Raw genomic sequence first — 23,822 nt, 5'->3', positions numbered from 1 at the left:
CTCTGTATCTACTTAACTTTAAACCATTTTGTAGATGCAAACAGATAAAACTCAATTTTAAACAAGAAACAACTCATTCAGGTGCTACCCATCTATAACACATAAAAAGCCAAAATAATTTGCATTCAGTGGACTCATTAGACAGCATGAGAAATATGGCCTAATGACTAAGTTCAAACATCAACAGAACATGAGCGTTCACAAAGAGTGGTGAAATCAAATGTTTGTAGCTTTTGTGGAACATTCTAATACATCAACTAAGAAAGGCGCTATGGTTCTGTTGCTAAGCTGTCGATCTGAGGACCTTGATTTGTATCCAGCGTGGCACTGACTGAAAATTGTGCAGTTGTGGCAAATGACTTAATCACAGTGTGCCTACAGTTTAAATGTGTGACAAACTACTGTGATTGTGTGTAACAAAAAGATTTAAGCCACCACTTGATTAATACAATCTTGCATCACTTTTCTTCAGCTCCCATAATGTGAAACGCTCAGCTGCTCTCAGACTAGGTCCATGCTTTAGAAATACAAATACATGCATGCTTTTAGATTGTGAACATGTATTCAGCTCATTATTCTCTCCCTCCCTTTGTAGCTGTTGGTAAGCCACCCTCATTTCGTGACAGCCAGATAGCAGCTTCCCACAATTTTCTTTATCCAGGTTTATTCTTCACACCTCAAGTCTACCTCTCAATGACTATGGGAGCACTGTCTTGGGCACATTGGGAGATCCTCCCACATACATTCTCTTGTTCTTTGTAAGCATTTTAGCATTATGCAATTCATGCTTCTTTTAATCAGATAAAACATTTTTCCAGTAAGCCTTCAGTGCTTTCTTTTCTGTGTATCAGACCACGGGCGTAGCTACCATTGGTGGGCAGGTGCAGTGGCACTGGAGCCCAGAGCTCTGAGGAGCCCGTTAAACACTGATAATTGTTTGGCTACCACACCAGCATTCACAGTAGTCATTTCCCCTGCTTTCACCAGGGCCCATGGCATCCTTGCTATGCTACTTCGTCAGACATGCACCAGACTCACTTGGTACCAACCATCTTGCAGAAGTCCGATACTTGCAGGTCTGGTGTACACTCTCTGTGCTCCACAGTGCTCGGTGTCTTAGGGGAATTCACTGGCAAAGATAAAAGATCTGGCCTTCATGTGTTAAAGCAGGAAAGAACAGGCATGCACATATACCTTTTCCATTCATTAGCCCATTAAACCTGAACCTGTTGGCCTTCCAAATGTGCGCGGCCTCCAGTGTGTGAAATTGTAGACCCACCACCACTGTTTAGTAGGAGCATCCCCCTAACCCCCACCCACCCACACACACACCAAGTCCGGGCCTAGTTGCGCCCCTGTCAGCAATGGAGTCGGAGTAGGCTTCAATGCTGACATAATACTGAGTTGTGGGCAGTGATAATTGCAACTCTGAGCAAGCTCACCTACTAGACTGGTGCCCAATCCAGTCAATAATCATAAGTAATTCAATGTTTTGTAGGAAGCACAAACCACAAAATCTTAAGTTAACCAACACTTCTATTGAGTAATGCTCTACTTCCAATAAGTTCTATTTTCAACAAGGTTTCCCAATACATGGCTCAGTAAGAAGCTTATTTACATTCAAGTGACATTTTCTAGGCATCAAATTACTCAGACTAATTTTATAAACAACATTTTATAGACATCAAATTATTTGAACCAGTTACGTACAGAGAAAATTAAATGGGAAGACATTCCTAGGAACATCCAACATACCTGAAAGCATCAATATATTACAGTTACAATTATTAAATTGCAATCAGAAAGCTTCAGCCAACAGATGTTTTGTGGTGATACATGTTGCTTCTTCAGGGCTGAAATTATAAAAACGAAACAAAACTTTATAATCAGTCTCTATACATTTAGTAACAAAAAAAGAATGCAAAGGATGCCAATTCATAAATCACATTTCACACATTATAATTACACTGCTACATTTTGTAATACCCCCGAAACATCCCCATTTATGTTTTCATAGTGAATGACCATACTAGTCTAATACTTGTGATTAGTGTCCATCTCATCATTTTTAGGTGCCCTGTTAGGCACAATCTAATTAAAAATATACTATTCCCCTTTCCACCTCTTATGGCCCTTTTGCCTACTACAACCCTCGGATCCCCAAATAATACTATGGTGATGATCCACACTGCTGTAATATTTTTCGAGTCCAAAACACCCTCCATTTTTTCCGAAATATCTACTCTGCTTGTGATCCCATTATTCATATAACCCAAAATAAGTGTCCTCAGTCCCATGTACGAACTCAAAACTCACTCACCTGCCAGTACTTGACAGTTATGCAAAGTAACTCCTCTACAGTTTCCAATCAACCAATACTTCAAAGAACATTAGTCTCAAATCCTTTTTGTTCCCACCAATACTATGTCTATTAGGAAACAAAGAAAAAACTCAGCACTCCAAATAACACATGCACTACTAAAGGGCAACACTTCACACTTGCAACTATTCTCGGTTTCCACCTGCCCGTCTCACCCATTCCTGTTTCCCACATCCTCACATCAGTCAGGTCCTAGTTAACGGACCTACCCTCAAATACTCTGTGTGTTCTCTACTTTCTGATCTGTCACAAACACTTGCCCATCACAATGTCAGGTGCTCTACTCTAAGCAGCTGTTTAAATTACCATCTAGGGCTGGCTTTAGCGCTCATGGTGCCCTGTGCGGCAGTCTTTTTTGGCACTCCCCCACACCTTGGTTTCCTTCACTACCACCCAGCAAATGAGCCCCTCATCTCTCCATAGCCCTCATTTCACATACATTCATTTGTTTTAAAGCGCTGGTAAGGGCTGGCTTTACTAATCCTCTCAGCTATCCACACAAAATACAGTTCTGTTCTTTGCAGCAGGCACATTAACCCTCTACGCTACTTTATGGTGAGTCAAAGCTGCCCTAGACAAAACTCCCATCTCTCTCCCCAGCAGGAACATTAATCACAAGAGGTATTTTGACATTTTAATTGCTTCCTGAAGGCTGGACGCACAAGGAACCTTTCAGGAGGCGCTTTTTAATCGCAAGTTTTGTAAGTTATTGCTAAACACAACGCCCCCCCTGAGGTCAGCGTCCCCCAATCCAGGTCAGCACCCAGTGCGGCCGCCCCCGCTCGCACCGCCCGAAAGCTGGCCCTACTACCATCATATAGTTACTGATGTCAAATCCATTATTGATAGTGAACTTTTCCTTCTGCACAGCTTTACTCAATATTCCTTCTATGCAGTAGTCCTGAAGGGTACTCTGTGGACTCTTCCAATGGTTACATCTCCTTTCAAATCTGGAATATGTGATCTTGAATGAGTTTCTCTATCATATCCATCGCTTAGCTCACACCTTTTCTATTTTTAAGTATTCCCTCAAAAGGAACATTGCTTCTTCCGGAGCTAGTCTTAATTCATCTTGTTGATGCTCTATTGCCTCAAGTTGTATTGTTAGAGTTGCAATCTGTATCTGAGCTTCCTTACTTGTATCTTCTACACCCGAATTATGTTTCTCAATTTCCTCAGTTCTGCTGAGAGTAGATTCTAATTTCTCATTCATTTTCTCCATGTTGTGATTAAGCGGAGCTATAGTTGATTTTTGTGAAGGTTTCATATGGGGGACTCAGATGGAATTTGAGACAACATTTTGAATTTATTGCAATTGCATTTATGTAGTGCATACTACCTTGACGAGGCATTGAAGCGCTTGGGTAGCACCCTATACAGGAATCCAGGAAAATTAGTAGAAGTACATTACTAGAGAATACAGTAGATAAGCAATAGTAGGCTACACTCATGACAAGTAAGGCATGCAGGGATAGAGGTTAAGAAGAGAATCATTTGACAGGAAGAAAGGAGAATGAACAATTCATAGGTTTAAGTGAAGATCAGTTCTTCATGCAGGTATGGGAACATATTTGGGCATAGCTTTTTGGAGATAGCATGCAAATTAAGGGTGTAGAGATGTAGAAAAAAACAGCATTACTTGCATGTGACATAGTGTATTGTATTTAAACATTAACAGTGTGCCATACCACGTAATGTAAAATTATGGCGACAAGCACCTGCCCTGCAGTGAAGACTTAAATGTAATCTGCACAAGGCACTTACCTTAGTCAGGTATGGGAAAGAGTGGATACACAATGTAATACTAATCAAATAAGCTGTGGGTTGGTTACTGGAAACTTTCCCCATCATCAGTTGCATAATGTAAAAAAAAAAATTATTTGATCAGAAGGTCCATTCAGTGAAAAATAATATTGTCTAACCGTATGGCCTGCAAAAAGCAAACGGCAGACGATGTCTACATTCTGGACTGTGCTGCTCACAAAGCAGTCTTATTTACTTATAATGTGCAAATTCATTGAAGTACTTTTCTGACATTGACATATGTTTGCGGTTGGGTTGATGGACATTCCCTGGACCCCGATTCTTCTCTCCACTATCACTCGAGCATCATCTCTGTGGCACTCACCATCAGACGTCTCTGGCTGCAGGCCCAGGTCACTGTCAGTTAAACACACATACAAGTGATGTACACATCTGTGAGAGAAACACACACGTGTACTCAGGAGACAAATATGTAGAAAACATTCTTCCAAATGTTCACACACTCACTGTGCAGCATCACCACCGAGCCTGCACGACAGTGCATTGGTTTTGTGTGTTTGGTGCTGAGATCTGTTGACAGACCAACTCAGCGTTTCATTCAAAACCAGCACCCTGATGGTGGCGGTAATAAGAGTACAATTCTATTGTTTAGTAGTATTTACACGTTGTTTACAGTACTTAAGAATGTCCGAAGAGCCAGATAAAATACAATTGCTTACATCACAGCAAGGATATTGAAGTAACGGGACTGCGCTGCTTTTTACAAAAGGATTGCCTTTCCACATACCCAGGGCCACTGACATTTATGTGATTCTGCAGTTTTTGTCGCATAATTAAGGATTTGCTGTATTGCTCCATGATCCATCATCTGCTGCATAATCTGCAGATTTTAACAAAACCAAATGTTTCTTGATCGAACGGGTCAAACAAAACTGAAGACGTAGTGATATGTCTTCCAACTTGTTGCAAGATACTTTGCAAAGGTCAACTGGTCATCTTTCGGTTGTTTATTTATGTATTTAGTTGTTAAACTTGTAATAATGAGGCCCATAGTGTATTACCATGGGTAAACATTTCAAATAATGAAGTAATACCATCAAGAAATGAGCTGTATTATGCTGTACTAGTTGCCTTTTTTGTCACATAATTTAGGCAATCATTCCGCATAATTTGGTGCTCGCTTGCCACATAATTTCAGTGGCCCTGCTAATACCCAAACAGAAACAAACAAAAGGTGCCACTGTTTTTATACAGTATGTAGTAAACATGCCCTTAACTTACCGCAGCTATTCACACACTTCTACCCCACACAAGCTTCCACCCAACCATTCTACTTGCAATTGTCCTGTAGTGTTCTATGTTCTGTACTTGAATCTAAATTTGGTATCTTTGTTTTGTCTGAAAGGGAAACCTGTTTCAATCACAACCTGACAAATGTGCTGTCAAATAGGGCAAGGAGAACGGGTCAGTAGTTCAGGGAGATCTGCAATATTCATAGGGCTTATAGCTCTGCTTTGGTGGTCTGAGTCGCATGTGCCTTCTGTGTCTGGCGTTAGCCACGATCTTTTGATTCCACTAAAATAATATATACTTACTAAAAGGGTCTCTTAGCCATCCCTTTTCACCCATTTGTCTGTTGTATGATTTCCATTTTGCTGCTGTCCATCACAGCATGGGACAATGGATCAGTCTACTTAGGCCTCTGGTTACCGTCAATTTGAGCGTCTGTATTTTACTCTTTCACAAGGTGCACATCTGCACACAAGGAGTTTCCTTTAGTGCCAGTGTTGCCTGATGTGTTAGTAGGACAGATTTGAAGTGAGCACATGACACATTTAAGATCAGTCAGTTCCTGTCTCCTTCCAGCGCTGTTGTAAATTATTTTTGAAGTGGACTGCTGCTATTTCACAGCATACCATATTGTGTTCTTGTGTTAGTGTGACAAGACTGCTCCACATATTGTGCATAAAGTTCCCCTGTGCCGAAATTTGAAAGAGATTAAATATAATCATGCAAGTCCTATTAGTCCCAAACCAAGTGCTAGCCAAATTGACAAGCGCTGTGTCTCATGTATGTGCTCACACCCCTGTGTCTAACACCAAAAGTGTCAGTATCACTAACCTTACTGATGTATTTGTCCCTTCAAATGTAATTTCACTACTTGAAGTTGGTATATTGATTTCAATGCAACGTTTCCACAGGCAAAATATACATGACACTCAAACAATATAAGAAATTTAATAGAATCCCCAGGGGTCTGAGGTTACAGATTTTTCCAACATATGATGATTTAGCCTTAGATTTATTATCACTATGGAATAAGGAACTGATCTTTAGCTCCATGAGACTCATGGACATCTTGATTGAAAATGCAGACAGGAAAGTATCAAAATTATAAGTGGAAATAGCAGTATTAGAACAAGACATTAAAGATACTGGTTTAACAGAAGCAATAAACAAAAACTATAAAATATTGGATGACATAATAACTCGACATCAGGAAGATATTAAACAAAGGAAAGCAAGAAAACTCAAGAGCGATGAGTGGGATTATTTGAATGGGAGCGTTTTGCAGAGAAATATGATCATCTAACTAGAGAGACTAGCATGAAGAGCTCTTCTAGTAACTCCATCGCCTCTGTTTCCTCTTCAGGGGGTAGCGAATTAACAAGTGAAATTGACAGTAACAGAGGGGGAGCTAACAATGGTATAAATCCTGATAATGGTAACTCTTTTTTACAAGAAATGTTAAGAATAAAGCAGGGAAACCGACTACAAAGAAGAGAAGTCATAGGAAAACCAGGAGGGGACATAGAGGGAGGAAACAATACACAGAGAAAAGGAATGAAAACGCGATCGTGGGACAGAAAGAATCAGGGCCAGTAACTGGACAGCAGATCAATGTCATCAATCTGTCAAATAAACATTTATCCGTAGACATGATCTCCTTGCTTAGCAAGGGTTTAGGTTTTTGCCCTATCAATAGGGGAGACCTTTGCAGACAACAAATTGATTTCTACAAATATGTGAGACGTTTAAAACTTAAGAGATTTTTTTAATCTAATACACAACTAGCGTGTCAAGGTAGCTCCACAGAAAAACAGCTTAAGTTTAGCGATATCACTATACGGGATATACATGACACAGCTACGCTAATGTCTATTACTGACTACGAGGATATACCCATGATTACTCAGAAACTCTTGCAGGATTTGGATATTCTCTCTGACTTACATGAAACTAGTGGTTTAAAGAGTAAATCTAAGTGGACACCCAGGGTGGTGAATGATAGTAATATTGAAGTCTTCTATAGATCTGTGACTAGAGATTTTAGACAACATTGAATTAGAAATAGGAAGAGACGTTTGAATAACAACCTCACCAGTAAAGAGTGGCAGGCCCTGAGAGAATTACAGGATGATGACGACATTATTATCAGACAAGCCGACAAAGGTGGTAACATTGTGATTATGAACAAGAAAGAGTACGATGAGGAGATCTATAGTCAGCTGAATGATGACAATTGCTATGAAACCCTCCCCTCTAACCCTATACGTAACTTGGTTAGCCTAATTAACAACTCATTGGAAGCATGGCGTCAACAAGGGTTACTGGATGAAGAAGAGTTTTTGTATATGCGAGTAGACAGACCCATATATCCGTGCTTCTATACCTTACTGAAAATTCATAAGAACCTTAGGTTTCCCCCGGGAAGACCTATTATTTCAGGAATAGGTGGACCGACAGAGAGGATATCAGAGTTTGTTGATGTGTTTCTACAACCATTTGTTGTGAATTTACCATCATATATTAGAGACACTAAACACATTTTAGGTATCTTAGGAGACATACAATGGGAAGCAGACATGATGTTAGTCACTCTAGATGTGGTAGCATTGTATACAAGTATTCAACACAAGACAGGTCTCAAAGCTTTGAGACATATGCTTAGCAGGAGATCAGCTAGCGGTCTTAAACATACAGAAATGATATTGATGCTGGTGGAACTAATCTTAAAACATAATGTATTTCTTTTCAATAACAAGTGGTATAGACAAAAATAAGGAGTGGTGATGGGAGCCAAACTCTTCCCTTCTTATGCCAATCTCTTTATGGGATGGTTCGAGGAGAGGTGGGTTTGGGGACCAGGGGCCAGAGAGTGGCAAGACTATGGGGTTTATTACAACTTTGGAGGAGGTGTTAATCCGCCCCAAAAGTGACAGTAAAGTGACGGATATACCACCAGCCGTATTACGAGTCCATTATAACCTATGGAACTCGTAATACGGCTGGTGGTATATCCGTCACTTTACCATCACTTTTGGGACGGATTAACACCTCCTCCAAAGTTGTAATAACCCCCTATATCTTGTATTGGGGGACGTACATTAACGATTGTTTTATGATCTGGACAGGAAATTCAGTACAATTGATAGAATTTTTTCAATATCTGAATAGTAATGATGTAAATATCAAATTCACATATCAGTTCAGTAAACAGAATATTGAATTTTTAGATGTTGAATTATTTGTACATGAAGGTCACATTCAAAGTAGACTATATAGAAAACCAACTTCATGCAATGCAATTCTACATGCTTCCAGTGCACATCCTAAATATCAGATACGTGCAACACACTTTGGTGTATTAGTAAGGGTAAGACGCAATTGTAGCAGAGCTGAAGACTTTGAAAAATGTACACATGAAATGGTTTCTCGCTTTGTACAAAGGGGTTATAGCCGTACCATGATCAAGACTGCACGAAAAAGGATTGATAAAGTCAACCGAATAGAGACTTTATTACCTCGTTGGAAACCTTTGGATAAAGACACCAACAAGATAAGACTGATTACAAACTTTAATGAGAGTGCATCCATTTTGCTGAGAGTCATGCAACGGCATTGGAGTATCTTGCAACAGGATGATGTACTAAACAAGTTTATATCTTCACGTCCGGCACTTACATACAGAAGAGGGAGATCCTTGAAGAATTTACTTTGTCTGACCTATCCTAGATTTCCAGATAAAGAGAATTGGCTTTCGCAAAAACAATTAGGCTTTTATAAATGTGGCCGTTGTGGGGTCTGTAAATGGGCATGTCATGGCTTGACAGAGTTCACAGATAATGAAGGAAAGGTTCATCGACTTAGCTCATACATGACCTGTGATACTAAGTATGTTGTTTACATTATAAAATGCAAATGTGGATGTATATAGGTAGGGAGTACCATACGTTCATTGAAAACAAAAATTGTAGAGCACTTAAGGGCGGTGAAACAGGGTGATGAGAAATACCCTTTAGTACAACACGTTCTGGTCTGCAAAAATCAGAGTACTCAGGTTACATTCCAATTTTTTGGTTTGGAACACATATCAGTGGAACCCAGGGGTGGTAATAGGGAACTTCGACTTAGACGCAGAGAATCACTCTGGATCATGAGATTACAGGCGGTGGAATTGGGTCTCAATACAGATCATGAGCTGGAATATTTTCTAGGAACTTGAAAGTGAAGTTTTGAGTTATAGGATTGATCATGGTAATTGGGACCATTTTTATATGTTTTTTTTAAATTTTATGTTTTTTATATTATAACTTGGTTTAGTGTACACTAAATAGATCTAGGGTTATCACATTTGATGTAATTGGGAACAGGCAATTGCCTAATTTACGATTATTTTGTCATTGTCTTTAAATGAGAATGATTTTAAGTTGCTATAGTGTAGCCTAGGAATGGTGACTGGTAAGAATAGGGTACAACTGTACACTGTATTGTTTTGACACTGCTTAGTAATAGTATTACTATTAGGATAATCAGGGAGAGAGAGGCTGTTGAATATAATGTTATAATCAAGTTCTATAAGTCTGCTTGTTCTGCATTGGTAATGTAGAGAGAGAAGGTAGGGGTTCGAAGTCCTCTCTCTGTTTCCATGCATTGGAATGGAAAGCGAGATAGGACGTATACACACAACTTTGCGTACTCGCGTCTGACGTGAGGATACGATTATTTAATCTCCGATGCGGGTCACGCTCGAGTGATGAGCGTACTCGCATCAACCAACTCTGTATCTCTAAAAGTAGCAGAGAACAGATTTCGAAGGTAAGAAGTAATCCTGAGTTTCACATAATTGAAACTCAGGCTGCTGAATCATTGTGGGTGTTCTTGTACAGGTACTTAAGAGCTGTGACTAGCGGAGTGTTGGCAAACTGTTACTGTGTAGATTTGGGGATGAGTTGTCTGCTGAACGACTCTGAATTTGCTAAAGGAAGTAGCGTGCTGTTTTAACGCACAAGTCACTTTTTAAGATGATAAAATCCTTAGTGGGAGAACCACAATATAATTCAATTGAGTGAACACACTGGCAGTCTGATTGTCTGAATTTAGTGACGCTGTATATAATTTTGATTAGAATTTCTATAATACAGAATTCATGGGGATAGGTACTGCATTATGCAACACAAAGGTAACAATGGAATTTTTAATGGCTGTACTTCATAATGTTGTTTTGGTATCTGGACAGGAAAACTAGAATACATTATTTTGCCTGTGGATATGTTGCATTGAAATCAGTATACCAACTTCAAGTAGTGAATTACATTTGAAGGGACAAATACATCAATAAGGTTAGTGATACTGACACTTTTGGTGTTAGACACAGGGGTGTGAGCACATACATTAGACACAGCGCTTGTCAATTTGGCTAGCACTTGGTTTGGGACTAATAGGACTTGCATGATTATATTTAATCTCTTTCAAATTTCGGCACAGGGTCACTTTATGTACAATATGTGGAGTAGTCTTGTCACACTAATACAAAGTAGTTCGATCTAGTTTCTATGATGATCACCCATTTTACACCGCATTGTAAATCACAGTAGTGTTAACAATTGTATTGAATTAATTTGACTAACTTGAGTGTCATACATTATTACAGCCCTAATGAAGTCATAGGGACAATATCCCTGACGAAACACATGTTGGCTGGCTGGATTTGAAAAATATTCAAAGGTGACACTGGACTTGTAAAGTTATACTGGAGATCCTATATGTGAAGTCTACTTGAAATTTATTTACCGAACTATGTTACACTTCATCGGAATCTGTATAAAACATCTGTGGATGCAGTGATTGCCATTTGGGCATATGGACTAATAAAAGTGGAAATATTGCTATGAACTAAATGGAGGGACTGTAGAGTAGAATTATATGATTTACTGGTTGAATGTGTGCCTGGTAATTTGTGTAAATTGTAAAGTGACCAGTTTTTGCTGGTATCTGGGGTCTTTGGGAGTATTCACCCTGATCGGTGCACCTTCTGAGCCAGTCTGATATCAAGAGACAGTAGCGACTGTAGTATCACTGAATACTTTCTCAATTAATTGATCATATTGTGTTCTTGGACTGTTTCATCAATGGATCTCTGGTAATCTTTTCCCAGGTAGTAAACCAAACTTTACAGTGTTTAATCTGATCACACTTGTAACTGTTTTATTTAAACATAGGTGGGGTGTAGTTTGGGTTTTACTATCCAATATTTTATTCTGTGAACCATCATTCCTTCCTGCCTTCTTTTCTTCTTTCTTTTTTCTTTTCTTCTCTCTTTCCATTTCTTTTTGCCTCTTTTCCGCCTTTCTTTTTTGCCTTTCCTTTTGCTTTCCACTTCCCTTCTTTTTTGCCTTCCTTCCCTTATTCTTCCCTTTCTTCCTTTCTTTCCATTCTTTCATTTCATTCTTTCTCTTTCATTTTCTTTCTTTTTTGCTTTTTTCTTTCCTTCAATCCTTCTTTTTTCCCTTCGTTCCTTTCTCTTACCTTTCCTTATGTCCATACTGATTTCTTGCCTTCTTTACTTTTTTCTTTACCTTTCTGTCTTTTTTCTTCTTTGCCTTCTTTCCTACCTACCTCTTTTTTCATTTGTGCCTTCCTTCTTTCTTTTTTAGCTTTCATCTTTCTTTTCCTGCCTTTGTTCCTTATATCTTCTCTTTCTTTTTTGTCCTAATCCTTTTTCTCCCCTTGTTCCTTTCTCTTTTGTCTTCTTTCCTACTTTCTTTATTTTTCCCTTCTTTCTTTATTTTTTCATTCTTTTTCTTTCTTTCTTTCCTTCTTTCATTTCTCTTTCAGCCTTCTTTCTTCCTTTCTTTTTTGCCTTTTTTTCCTATTGCCTTCTTTCTTTATTACTTTCCTTCTTTCTTGCCTTCTTTCTTTCTCTTTTCTTTCTTTTTTGGGTGTAACATGGTAATGTGTACTTTGTTGGAACCAGAAAACACCTTTGCCTCTAGCCGTTGTTTTTTTAGATTCAGTGACGACCCAGCAGCTTCCCAAAAAATACATATTTGCAAAAACTATGACAAAACAAAATAAGAACTGCCACTTCGCCTCCAGAACTGATGAAAGAGTGCTGCTTTTTATGGGCAAGCACAAAGTGCTCCGTCCATTCTGTAATCTCTCTTTGGGCTTGAAACCACGCCCATGCCACTTACATTGGTTCAGGGGTTTGCCTTTTAAAATCCGCTTGCTTTCATTTGTGAAAGGCATGCATACCTCATGCCTTTTCCGGTGTTTAGCCCACCTACACAGCACCGGTAAAGTACCAAAAACATACGAGGCTCGATGTTTTCAGCCTGGAGTCCGGACTACTTTATCTGTTTATTTTTCACACAGAGCTATCGCTCTGCATTTTACATAGCGTTATCGTGCTGCGTTTTTTTTGCTTTTCAGCACTAATAGCTCTAACTCGAACAAATGCGAGACCGCGTTGAATTGAAAATGCTTGTTTGAAATGTTAGAAATGTGATTTGTACTGCCCAGGATGTCTGTAGTATTATTGCTGTCTAGAACGACGTCTTGCTCCTTTCTTGCTATCTAGGGAGATAAGGAGTCAAAATATCCTTCTATAATCTTACGAAAATAGTGGAATAATTGACTAGTAAGGCAATTAAATTAATTTACACAATAGAGATCTACTAATCCTGACCAAATGAACAAGAATCATGTAAATCAAGGCTAGGACTGGCAGGCATCTATGTAGTTCAACCTAATAATCAGAAGTCATAGCCTCACTCTTGGAATTGTATTTAATGGAACTTGGCTAACATCTTTAAAACGTTTGCAGACGAAGACGTAATCAATTAGCTTGTAAATTCATACGCTGTAGTAGTTCAACTAATTTGGTCAACCAAGGGCATAAACATACCTGGCTTAAAGGTTTACAACAGCCATGCCAAACAAAACACACGTGGTAGAAACAGACGTTGTTTACAAACGGCAGCAAGTAATGAGCTCACAGTTTCAGATATGGAAGTTATTTATCACTCGTACTATAATAGAGCATTTTACTGCATTAGTTTATAGATATCACTTCATCACCATTTTGTTAGTTCTACTTATTAACATTAGTTCCCTCTGAAACCTGGTCGTGGTGACGTCTGCAATATTGAGTTGCACTGGATCACAGACAAGGATATTTGAAAGAACCACAACAGTCTCTGTTATGGAATAGGAGACTTTAATAAAAAAATGAAAGCATGTGAAATCGAGGATGAGTCGAGTACAGCCTGTGATCTTCAGTAGAACTTTCAATTTCTTATGCTCCTAAAGGTAAAGTCTGACAGACACAGTAGGCTCTTAGAGCATTGTGCAAAAAAAAAAAATGCATCGTGGGAATGCTAGATTCTTTTTCTGATCACGTTGAAATTACTGACGTAAGATCCTGAAGAATACTGTATAATGCAGGTGTCTTTTCCAAGCTACCAGCCCCGACGCGTGGTCCAGCAGTCATTTAAAAGTAGCCCCCCCCCCCCCCAAAGGGATGTCCATTCTGAGGATGCTATGTAGCAGGAATTTTAAACAGGTCATGTTCCAGGTTGCTCAAAATAGGCAAGAATTGCGGCAATCCACACAAACGATCCAAGGTAAGATCCAGTTAACTATTGTTAGAGCTGCCTACTTTGGAAATGGGGAACCATGTTCGAGTCCAGACAAATCACTTAATCTCGCGTATCTAAAATAAAAAAAAGAATTCAAACAATCTTACCTTGTGTAATGTTATCTATTGCTCTTGTAAAGTGTTTTAATGCCCTTCATGAAGGTCCTTGCTGTATAAAAACTACAATAAAAATCAAATAAAAATGATTGTCTCTTATCAATATAGTGCTTTCCTGGAAAGATCATTGAATGGAATATCTGAGACTGGATTAGTTGACTTACAATTCTAATATATTTCCACTCTGGCCTAAGGTAAGGCTGTTCTATAAGAGTGCAGTATTGGTAGCCCTAATGTGAGTCCGACCCAGCTCATTCATTGAAGTTGAATGTGTGCCTCAACTTGCCTGTGGGCTAATTTGCTTAACATAAGAGCGTTACATCAAGACCAGGGCAGTAATCTCATTAACAAAGTGTGGGGTGAAAGCAAACTGAATATATTGTCACTCTGGAGTCGGTCAGGGGCGGTTTTAGTCTTTTGTTTTATGTAATATGTTTTATCACTGATTTCAAACTGTTTAAAACCGATCGGAATGTTACAACGGTCGCTCCTAAGTGTGCTTCCTGAATTGGACTAATTTGCAATAAGAGCCAGGTAGTTTTTCTTAATAGATATAAAACTACGAGGACATTCAATGAGCCACAATTTTGGGTAGCGTAATACAGCATCTAATTCACTTATAATGTGCTAATGGCAGTGGTGGGTTAGAGTGTAAATGTAAATGTTCGCAGCTAAAACGTCATAACAGAAATAGCAGAGAAGAGAAGGAGGCCATACCTGTTGGTTTCTTGTAGCACATGGGAGGAGGATTACTGTAATATTGACTCCTAAATATTGTGCTACAAAAATAATCTAGCAATAATATTGAGAACAGAAATATCTTGAAGTATGACAGTGGATGTGGAGAGAAGAATAGTAAACCCATACATGTTTACTTTCACAATATTTTTGTTGCATTATTTTTGATACAATTCTTTTGAAGCACTGTATTTTAACTGTTGATAGCCCAGCAACCACCGAGAAGCCCACACTGAAAAACTCCAGAGGCAGTCCAGGATGGCAGTGGCTGCGCGCAATGCCACTTCTTAAAGTCTGTGTTGAGAACGTTTTTTATATATGTGCCCTAAGCGCCACCTTTTCATTTTGTAATCGTAGATTTGAGTTTCCTGACATATGTCTTGTTTCTGCGTTTTCATGTGTAACAGCCACTTGTTTCATGCTTCCTGAGTCCATTGCACATTGTTTTCTTATCACTTCCCTTGTACCTCCTCTCATCCATCTGGATTGGGATGTCCCATGGTCTCAAGATTTTGCCTCAGCCATGAACTTTGACTTTAAGAAGCCTTTGATAGATCATGGTATTTTGATATATTAAATTCGCCAGAAATAGATTGAGTTATTTAACGTTTATATAGCTTCCGTGTTTTGCATACATATACATTCATTCAAAAAAAGTTTATTCAGCTATCAATAAACAATAAAAAGCACAAAATTACATAGAATACATGCTTCATAATAATTACAAAACAATAAAAAAGCAGTAAAAATAATGTGGCACAATTACTCAAGAGCACATAAGCAACTGTCGATTCCATGATTTTTTCAGATTTTCAGAACTGGTCGAATTAAATTGATTATAACCATTCACATACTTTCCAAAGAAAGCTGTTGAAATAAAAGCATAGCTACTTTATACCCCCTGAAATTTAAAGTTTTAATAAATGGAGAAGAAACCATTTCCGGGAAGAACTGTATGGTGTGCAAAATAACAATGTATGCAAAGTGCTTGGTGCAGTTACATTGTCGCACAGATAGTCAGGAAGACATGGGACACAAGGGCATGTAGTAGGAAATTCAAGCTGAAAATGTAATATATTCAATCTTAAACGAACTAGATAAAATCTAAATTGTGCCTTTGGGACAGTCAATAGATAAGGTTCAATACCTCGGGATAAGATAATCATAGAACATGTTCTTCACTCCTATTTTAGTTGTGCCATCAATACATTCCAGCTGCTCAAGTAGCTGAAGAGCCCTCAGTGCAGCAAAGGTTTTTGGTGGATGACGTATCCCCAGAGCACAGCCCCATGTGACTACACAGAGATACGTTTGGACTTGTATATTTCAAGTTTGGCTTTGATTGGCCTATCCCCTAACTTGATAGCAAATCTATGTACTGCCTCAGTTGATCTCAGCAGTTGTTGAATTCTGATAGTAAGAAGGTGCCTCCAATCTAAGCACGAAGGGAATGGTAAACCCAAATATGTAAAATGGATTACTTTCCCTAGCTTTGTATTAGCTATCAAGTGGGATCGAATCTTAGTTGCCTTCGGCCCTCAAGTAATGACAAATGATTTATTAGGATAATTATTCAGGTCCAAATCGGTCATAAAAAGAGTGAAGAAGTCAACTGATTGTAGACAATTTTCCGTCCTTGAAAGCAACACAGCATCACCTGCATAAAGTAAAACAGGGACATACCACTCCCTAGCTGTGACAAGGCTTTCTTTTGATTAATCAAGGACTTTTCTAAACCGTTAATGCAAATGGAAAACAAAAATGGTGCCAAAACACATTAGACCCCTCTTGATAAACCAGTTTTTTCAGTACAACCCCAGCTAGTGGCATAGTAGACCCTCGCAGACATTTCATGGTGTAGTCTCCTTAAAAGGGAGATTAAATGCTTCTCCTCCCATAAATATTCCATCAGCGACCATAACTTCGAACAATTCACCAAACAAAAACCACGTTACATCCATGAATCCCATGTGAATGTTTCCCTTCTGTGCCTCAATATATTTTTCTTTTAACAAGTGGACATTGAGGCATTGCTCCCCAGGCCAATGCAGAATCCTTGTTGGATATAAAAAAAACATTAAATTGGGCCAGTAACAGGTGGGAAGATTCTATAGGAACTATAATTGCCTCTGTCCAGGTGTGTGGAATTACGCCAATAATGACAGTCTGGATCACATTTGTAAACAAAGGGGCCCATAGAGTTGTATTGCTTTTAAAGACATCTACTGTTACACTGTCTTGACCCAGGGCTGTGCCTGAAAGGCAGGTTATCAGTGCATTAGTTACCCCCTGGACCTAAATAGATTGGGAACACTGCAACAACCCCTCCATGTCAGCCATATTTTAAGGGATTGTTGACACCTCTTCAGATTCAACAGAGTTCAAAACTTAAGAGAAGTGATCTACCCATGTATCTGCAGAAATTAAAGTTTATGGGACGTCTGGGTGGTAATATTAAAATAGGGTGCATTCACCACCCTCCATAATGTCCCAACATCTTTACATTTACCAGCTGCTTCCAGATATTTCTGTGCTTTTTCTTTAATTTCCTTCTTCTGTGTTTTTTAACACTTACTGACTTTCTACAGACCCTAGTTTAGTCCCCAGATTGAAGGGATTTTTTGACAGCACTAAGAACTGCTTGCGAGCACTGGAGCAAGCCTGGTTGAACCATAAACAATTGCTCCAGTGTTCAGGCTGGCGCTGATTCTTTTTGCTCAGTCAAAAATGAATGGTGCCACAGAGAGATTGGAAGGCATGCATGATTTCAGACGGGTCACTGTCGCAGTTCAGGCAGATCTCAATGGGCTCTCATTCTGTACCAATAAGTTTGCCAAAAACCTAGAAGGAATAATTTTGTTGTATTTAAACCAGACACCTTGATGTTTTTAATTTACAACCTCCGGCCCATGCTTGCACTATTTGCTCAAATGTAAATGACGATTGAGAGTGGATTATGATTACTGAAGCACTTGAGATTACTTTAAAATGAGACACCAAGGTGCTTCTAGAGGATGAAATTAAAATGAAGTCACTAGTGCTCCCTGAGTCTTTTCCTGTGTTTAAAAATTCACTGTAAGTGTCATGTTTAAAATGTGTCAAACACATCTACATCAATATAACGATAAACCTTCTTGCTGGGAGCCCACAGGTCGTAATGTTAAAATCTCCTCCCCATTTAATTGGCAGAAGTATTTGCAATTTCAATATTATTACAAAATAAACAACATAGGGGGGTAACAGGAGCGCTTCAAGGTCCAGCATACATGCTCCTATGAACAATATATCAATAACCACGTTATGTAGTTCACAGGGAGTGAGGTCAAAATCCAAATCACCACATCTTAAAAACAATTTTTAGACCTAGGGGTCCGTGTTCGAGTGTAGGTCATCGAGGTCACCACACTATGGGCCTGATTGTAACTTTGGAGGACGGTGTTAAACCGTCCCAAAAGTGGCGGATATACCACCTACCGTATTACGAGTCCATTATATCCTATGGAACTCGTAATACGGTAGGTGGTATATCCGCCACTTTTGGGACGGTTTAACACCGTCCTCCAAAGTTAGAATCAGGCCCTATGTTTCCAGTGGTAGATTGTTGATTGACCAGTACCACATACAGAACAGAGAGCTACAGGGCATGTGAACTTATACATCTCTAGTGCATTTGACCAGTAGTGGGCATTTAGATACACGCATTCGTAATCTCTTTATATACCAATAGAGGAGCTGTCCAAGGTGTACCAAGACAATCCCCTTAATTAGTGTAGTTTTTTTTAGGTCGCCACGGCATGCTTTCTATTAGATTTTATCTTACCAATGCTCACACATGAAAAACAAAGAGCCACCGGGTGTGTGAAGTCATACATCATTAGTGTATTTGACCAGCAAAGGGTTCCACTTATATGCAATTTTATGGCAAGACCGGAGGCTCCTATTATGCGTTTCTTTTCTTACTTTAATAAACAGCAACAGTCAAGAAACACACTACAATTCCCAGAAGGCCAGGGAACCCTAGCCAATGGGAATAAAAACGTAGTTCAAACAGTATTAACCAATCATATCACATATATATGCATTATGACATCACTTGACTGCGAACAGCCCTCTTTTCTTGCTGCTCGCAGTCAAGTTAAGTACCCTTTCACTTGTCTTACGCATATTCATATTATTAGACTTTATTTCTTCTATTTAGGTGCATATTTCAGGTTAATTTTCCTTCCAATTATGTTTTATTCACGGCGCTCGTGTTTATAACTGTTTTCTTTCATAGTCGGCAAGTTGCCGCATTAGTGTGGCGCGCGGCGCCTCGCGCGCTTCGTTTCCAACCGTTTGAAGTTCCTTTTCATTGACGGTTGGTCCGGAGCGCTCGAGGCCTTGTTGGAAGTGCTGCGCGTCTTCTTGTCAGCGCGCTCTTACCGCATTTATTTATTTAAATATTCCGAACCAATATTGGATTTTCCGTTCCCTCGGAGCTTCCGACAGCACGTCCTCCGGCCATCTGTTCTCATAGTCGAAGCCTGGGACTTCCTGCTCTCCTTCCCTCGGCGACGCCCAAAGGCGGGGCCAGCTGCTTCTCTGAAGCCTTTCTCCTTTTTAATCCCATAACTGCCAGTTTTCCCTTTTCCTGTATCATGAATCCAGATAATTCCCCCAGCTTACAAGAAGTGGATGACATTAGGCAGGAGCTCTCTGCCTTTATAAAATCTTTTGTGCAACAGGCTATAAGTTCATCTATACAAAAAATGTCCAAAAAAAATTGAATTTTCTCTTTCTGATATGTTTTCTCGTTATATGTCGGCCCAGGCTGCGGGGGAATGCAGTCAGCGCCTCCCTTCCCCAAAAAATCCCAAAAAATCACGAAAAATGGCGCAAAAGAGAAGTGAGTCTACCTCACATGTGGCAGAGGATGCGGTTCCTCAAAAGGCTCATTGGGAAATCAAATTTAAAAGATAAATCCAAATCAAAAAATATTATTGCCCCTTTGATTATTTCGTCCATCCCTGACTCGGACGACGATGTGTCGGATCTGGACTCTGACTCCAGTGTTTCAGATGATGGGGACGACGCTGCTGTCTCCCCTCCTCCTCCTAAAAAATCTAAATTGACCTCTCTTTCCCAAAAAAACCCTATTTCCTTCCTTGATCCTGAAGGTTTCCCAATGTTTGACCCTTCAAACATCCTCCATCCTAATTCCACCGAATGGGTCCCCGCTGACCACGTTGCACAATATGTTTCGGCCAAAATCTTCTGTCCTTTAGACAAACAAACCAGAGCTAAATTGAAATCTGAGTGTCCCCGTCCCTCCTTATCCCACCAACTCTCGGTCACCCCTTCCATTGATCAACCCCTCCTGACATTTTTTACCAAAATGGGCAAGAATCCACGCAAGGGAGTGGATAAGGCGTGGGCCTCCTGCCAAGATAAATTACTAGATATTTTGGGGCCCTTAACACGTATTTTCGACATTGCAGAAGCAGCCAGAATTGACGGCTCATTTATTGATCCTGAGGAACTCACTCTATGGGTCCAATGTACCTTCTGCCTCCTGGGTAATGTAAATTCTGCTATCACCCACGAGATAAGGAAAGGTCTACTTCTAAAACTCGATCCGAAGTTAGTTCACCTAGCATCTGTCCAACCCAATATCCACACTGATGGTGCATTATTTGGAGACTCTTTCATAAAGGATTTAAGCAAATATGTAGCAACATTTACATCTTTGGACAAAGGTCAGCAGTCGCTGAAAAATATGTTTTCTCAACAGGTTTTTGCAAGGGCCGGCAGAGGAAGGAACCGCTTTGCCGGCCGCTCTTACCCCAACCAAGGTTCCAGAGGATACCATTACGCCTCCTATCAGGAGTATTGTCCACAGTTCCATCCTCAACGAGGCAGAGGTTTCAGCTCCAGAGGTGTCAGGAACGCCAGGCCGTCCACTCAACCAAGTAAGTCCTTCACCTCCTTCTATTCCCTTAGGCGGGCGTCTCCGTTTTTTCCTAACAAACTGGGAGGAAATCACGCAGACCCCTGGGTTCTCAACACTATTCAAGGTTACTCAATAGAGCTATATATAACCCCAGTCCAAACCTCCTCCCCTCCTCTTCCTCGTTTTTCCTCAGACATGACTCTACTGATTTCTGACGAAGTTCAGTCTCTATTGCAAAAACAGGCCATCTCTCCCACCCTTCCCGACCCATCAGGTTTCACCAGCTCTATTTTTCTGGTTCAGAAGAAGAACAAAAAGATGCATCCTGTAATAAACCTCAAGGGTTTCAATCATTTCGTAGTATATCATCATTTCAAAATGGAAACCATCCTCTACCTAAGAGACACCCTGCTCCACCGTGACTGGATGGTCCGATTGGATCTTCCGGATGCGTATCTAGTTGTTCCAATCCATCCTCATTTCAGAAAGTTTCTCCAATTCCAGTGGGCAAACCAGTATTTTCATTTTACCTCTCTTCCCTTCGGGCTATCATCGGCTCCATGGTGCTTCACCAAGCTCATGAAACCGGTAATAGCCTTTCTCAGAGCTCAGGGGATCAGACTTATCATCTACCTCGACGACATTTTATTAATGAGCCAATCCCCTCAGTCTCTCTCAAATCACCTATCCATGACGTGCTCCCTCCTAACAGAGCTAGGTTTCATCATAAACAGGGAAATATCCATACTTATACCTTCTCAAACTATAGAATTCTTAGGCTTTCAGATCAACTCAATTTCAGCCACTCTCATGCTTCCCTCTGCAAAGATAAAAACCATAAAGTCAGAGATTCTTCAAATTCTACACAGTTCCCAGATATCTCTCAGAACGTTGGCACGAATTGTGGGTCTCCTATCTTCATCAATTCAGGCCATTTTTCCTGGACCCCTTCACTACAGAGCTCTTCAGAGATTGAAGATTCAGCATTTACGGAGAGACCTCTCTTATTCAGACGTCATTCCCTTGGACATAGACGCACGCACAGAACTCCAATGGTGGATAGACCATTTAGATGCTTGGAACGGAAGAACTATCTTCGCATCAGCCCCAGATCTAGTATTAGAATCAGATGCAAGCCGAACCGGTTGGGGGGCCTGGTGTGGACCAATCTCGACTGGAGGCACATGGTCGTCAGAGGAGTCCAAAATGCATATCAATTGTTTAGAGATGCTTGCCGGCTCCTTTGCGATCAAAAGCCTTGCAAAAAACAAAGTCCGTTGTGCCATTCTTCTCAGAATGGACAACATTTGAGCGGTTCGAATTATCAATCATCTTGGAGGCACAAAATCCAAACCATTGGCGGAACTGGCCAAGGCCTTTTGGGAATACTGCCTTTTAAACCACATTTTGGTTCATGCAGAGTATCTTCCGGGATCTCTCAATACAGTGGCAGATTGGCGGTCTCAACATCTTCGGGATTCAAGCGATTGGAAATTTCACCCTTCCATTTTTCAGAACCTTCAGAAGATTTGGGGTCCTCTAATAATCGATCTTTTTGCGTCCCGTCTCAACTCTCAGCTACCCCAATTTTACAGTTGGCGCCCAGATCCTCTAGCGTTAGCTTCCGATGCCTTTTTACAGAACTGGTCGTTTTCCCTCAATTACGCATTTCCTCCTTTCCTCGTGATCAGCAGAGTATTGGCTCAAGTCAGGCGCCAACGGGCTTCCCTGGTGCTCATAGCCCCCTTCTGGCAATCTCAAGCTTGGTTCCCAACCCTCTTAGAGCTGTCAATAGATTTCCCTATATTGATTCCGTCCTTCCCGTCTCTCCTGCTAGACCCCTTAGAACGTCCTCACCCTTTCGTTCTAGACAATGTGTTGACACTCTCCACATGGAAAGTCTCGGGCAATCCCGTTTTTTCCCTTGCATTTCTACAGAAGCTTTGCGATACATCTCTCAGTCCTGGGCCCCAAGTACAAAGAAAGCTTATCAATCAGCCTGGTCTTTTTGGCACAGCTGGTGTCTGGGAAAACACATCGATCCCATTTCAGCTGATGTAATTTTTATAGTAATTTTTTTAGCGGCAGAAGCAAGCAAAGGTAAGGCTTTCCGTACTATCAATTTGTACAGGCCAGCCATTTCCTCCAACCATTCTTTTGTTAATGGGGAAACCAGTTGGAGAACACCCTCTCATCTGCCGTCTATTAAAGGGAGTAAAGTTTTCCAATCCTCCTCTACCAAAATACAGTCATTTATGGGATGTTAATATTGTTTTGAAATTTCTGTTGTCATGGCCTGATAATCTCATGCTTTCTCTAAAAATGTTGTCTGCAAAATTAACCATGTTATTGTGCCTTGTTTCTATTAAACGCCTCTCAGACGTTAAAGCGTTAGATATTTCCAACCGTCGATTTACTCCATCTGGAGTTTTGTTTACTGTGGTTCGACGAACCAAGACCAATTTATCTTCTGTGTTTTACCCATATTTTCCTGATCATCCTAAACCATGTGTCGGTCAATGTTTAAAAGCGTATGAACAAAAGACTGCAGATTTGAGAACTCCTTCTCATTCCCAACTACTAATTTCCTTCAGGAAACCTCACAGACCTGTTTCGGCCGCTACTTTAGCCCGATGGGTCAAATGGCTTATGTCCTTGGCGGGTAAAGATACTTCTATGTTTGGAGCTCATTCCTCCAGGGGTGCTATGGCTTCCAAAGCCTTTTGGGCGGGTTCCCGTTTAGAGGACATTCTCAAGTCTGCAGATTGGTCTAATGACAATACATTTAAAGTTTTTTACTGTAAACCTGTCAATAATGTTTCATTAGATGTAATTAATATGCTTTAAACTCGCATAATAGGAGCCTCCGGTCTTGCCATAAAATGTAGATTTTCCTATTCCCATGACGGAAAGTCTTAATTTTATTAAAGACTCGGAGGCGAGTATTATCCCTCCACTTATTTTAACTTTGT

The sequence above is a fragment of the Pleurodeles waltl genome, chromosome 6, assembly GCF_031143425.1.
Source record: "Pleurodeles waltl isolate 20211129_DDA chromosome 6, aPleWal1.hap1.20221129, whole genome shotgun sequence".
NCBI classification, from domain to species: Eukaryota; Metazoa; Chordata; class Amphibia; order Caudata; family Salamandridae; genus Pleurodeles; species Pleurodeles waltl.
The sequence above is the reverse complement of the archived record's forward strand: the minus strand, read 5'-3'. Positions refer to the sequence as shown.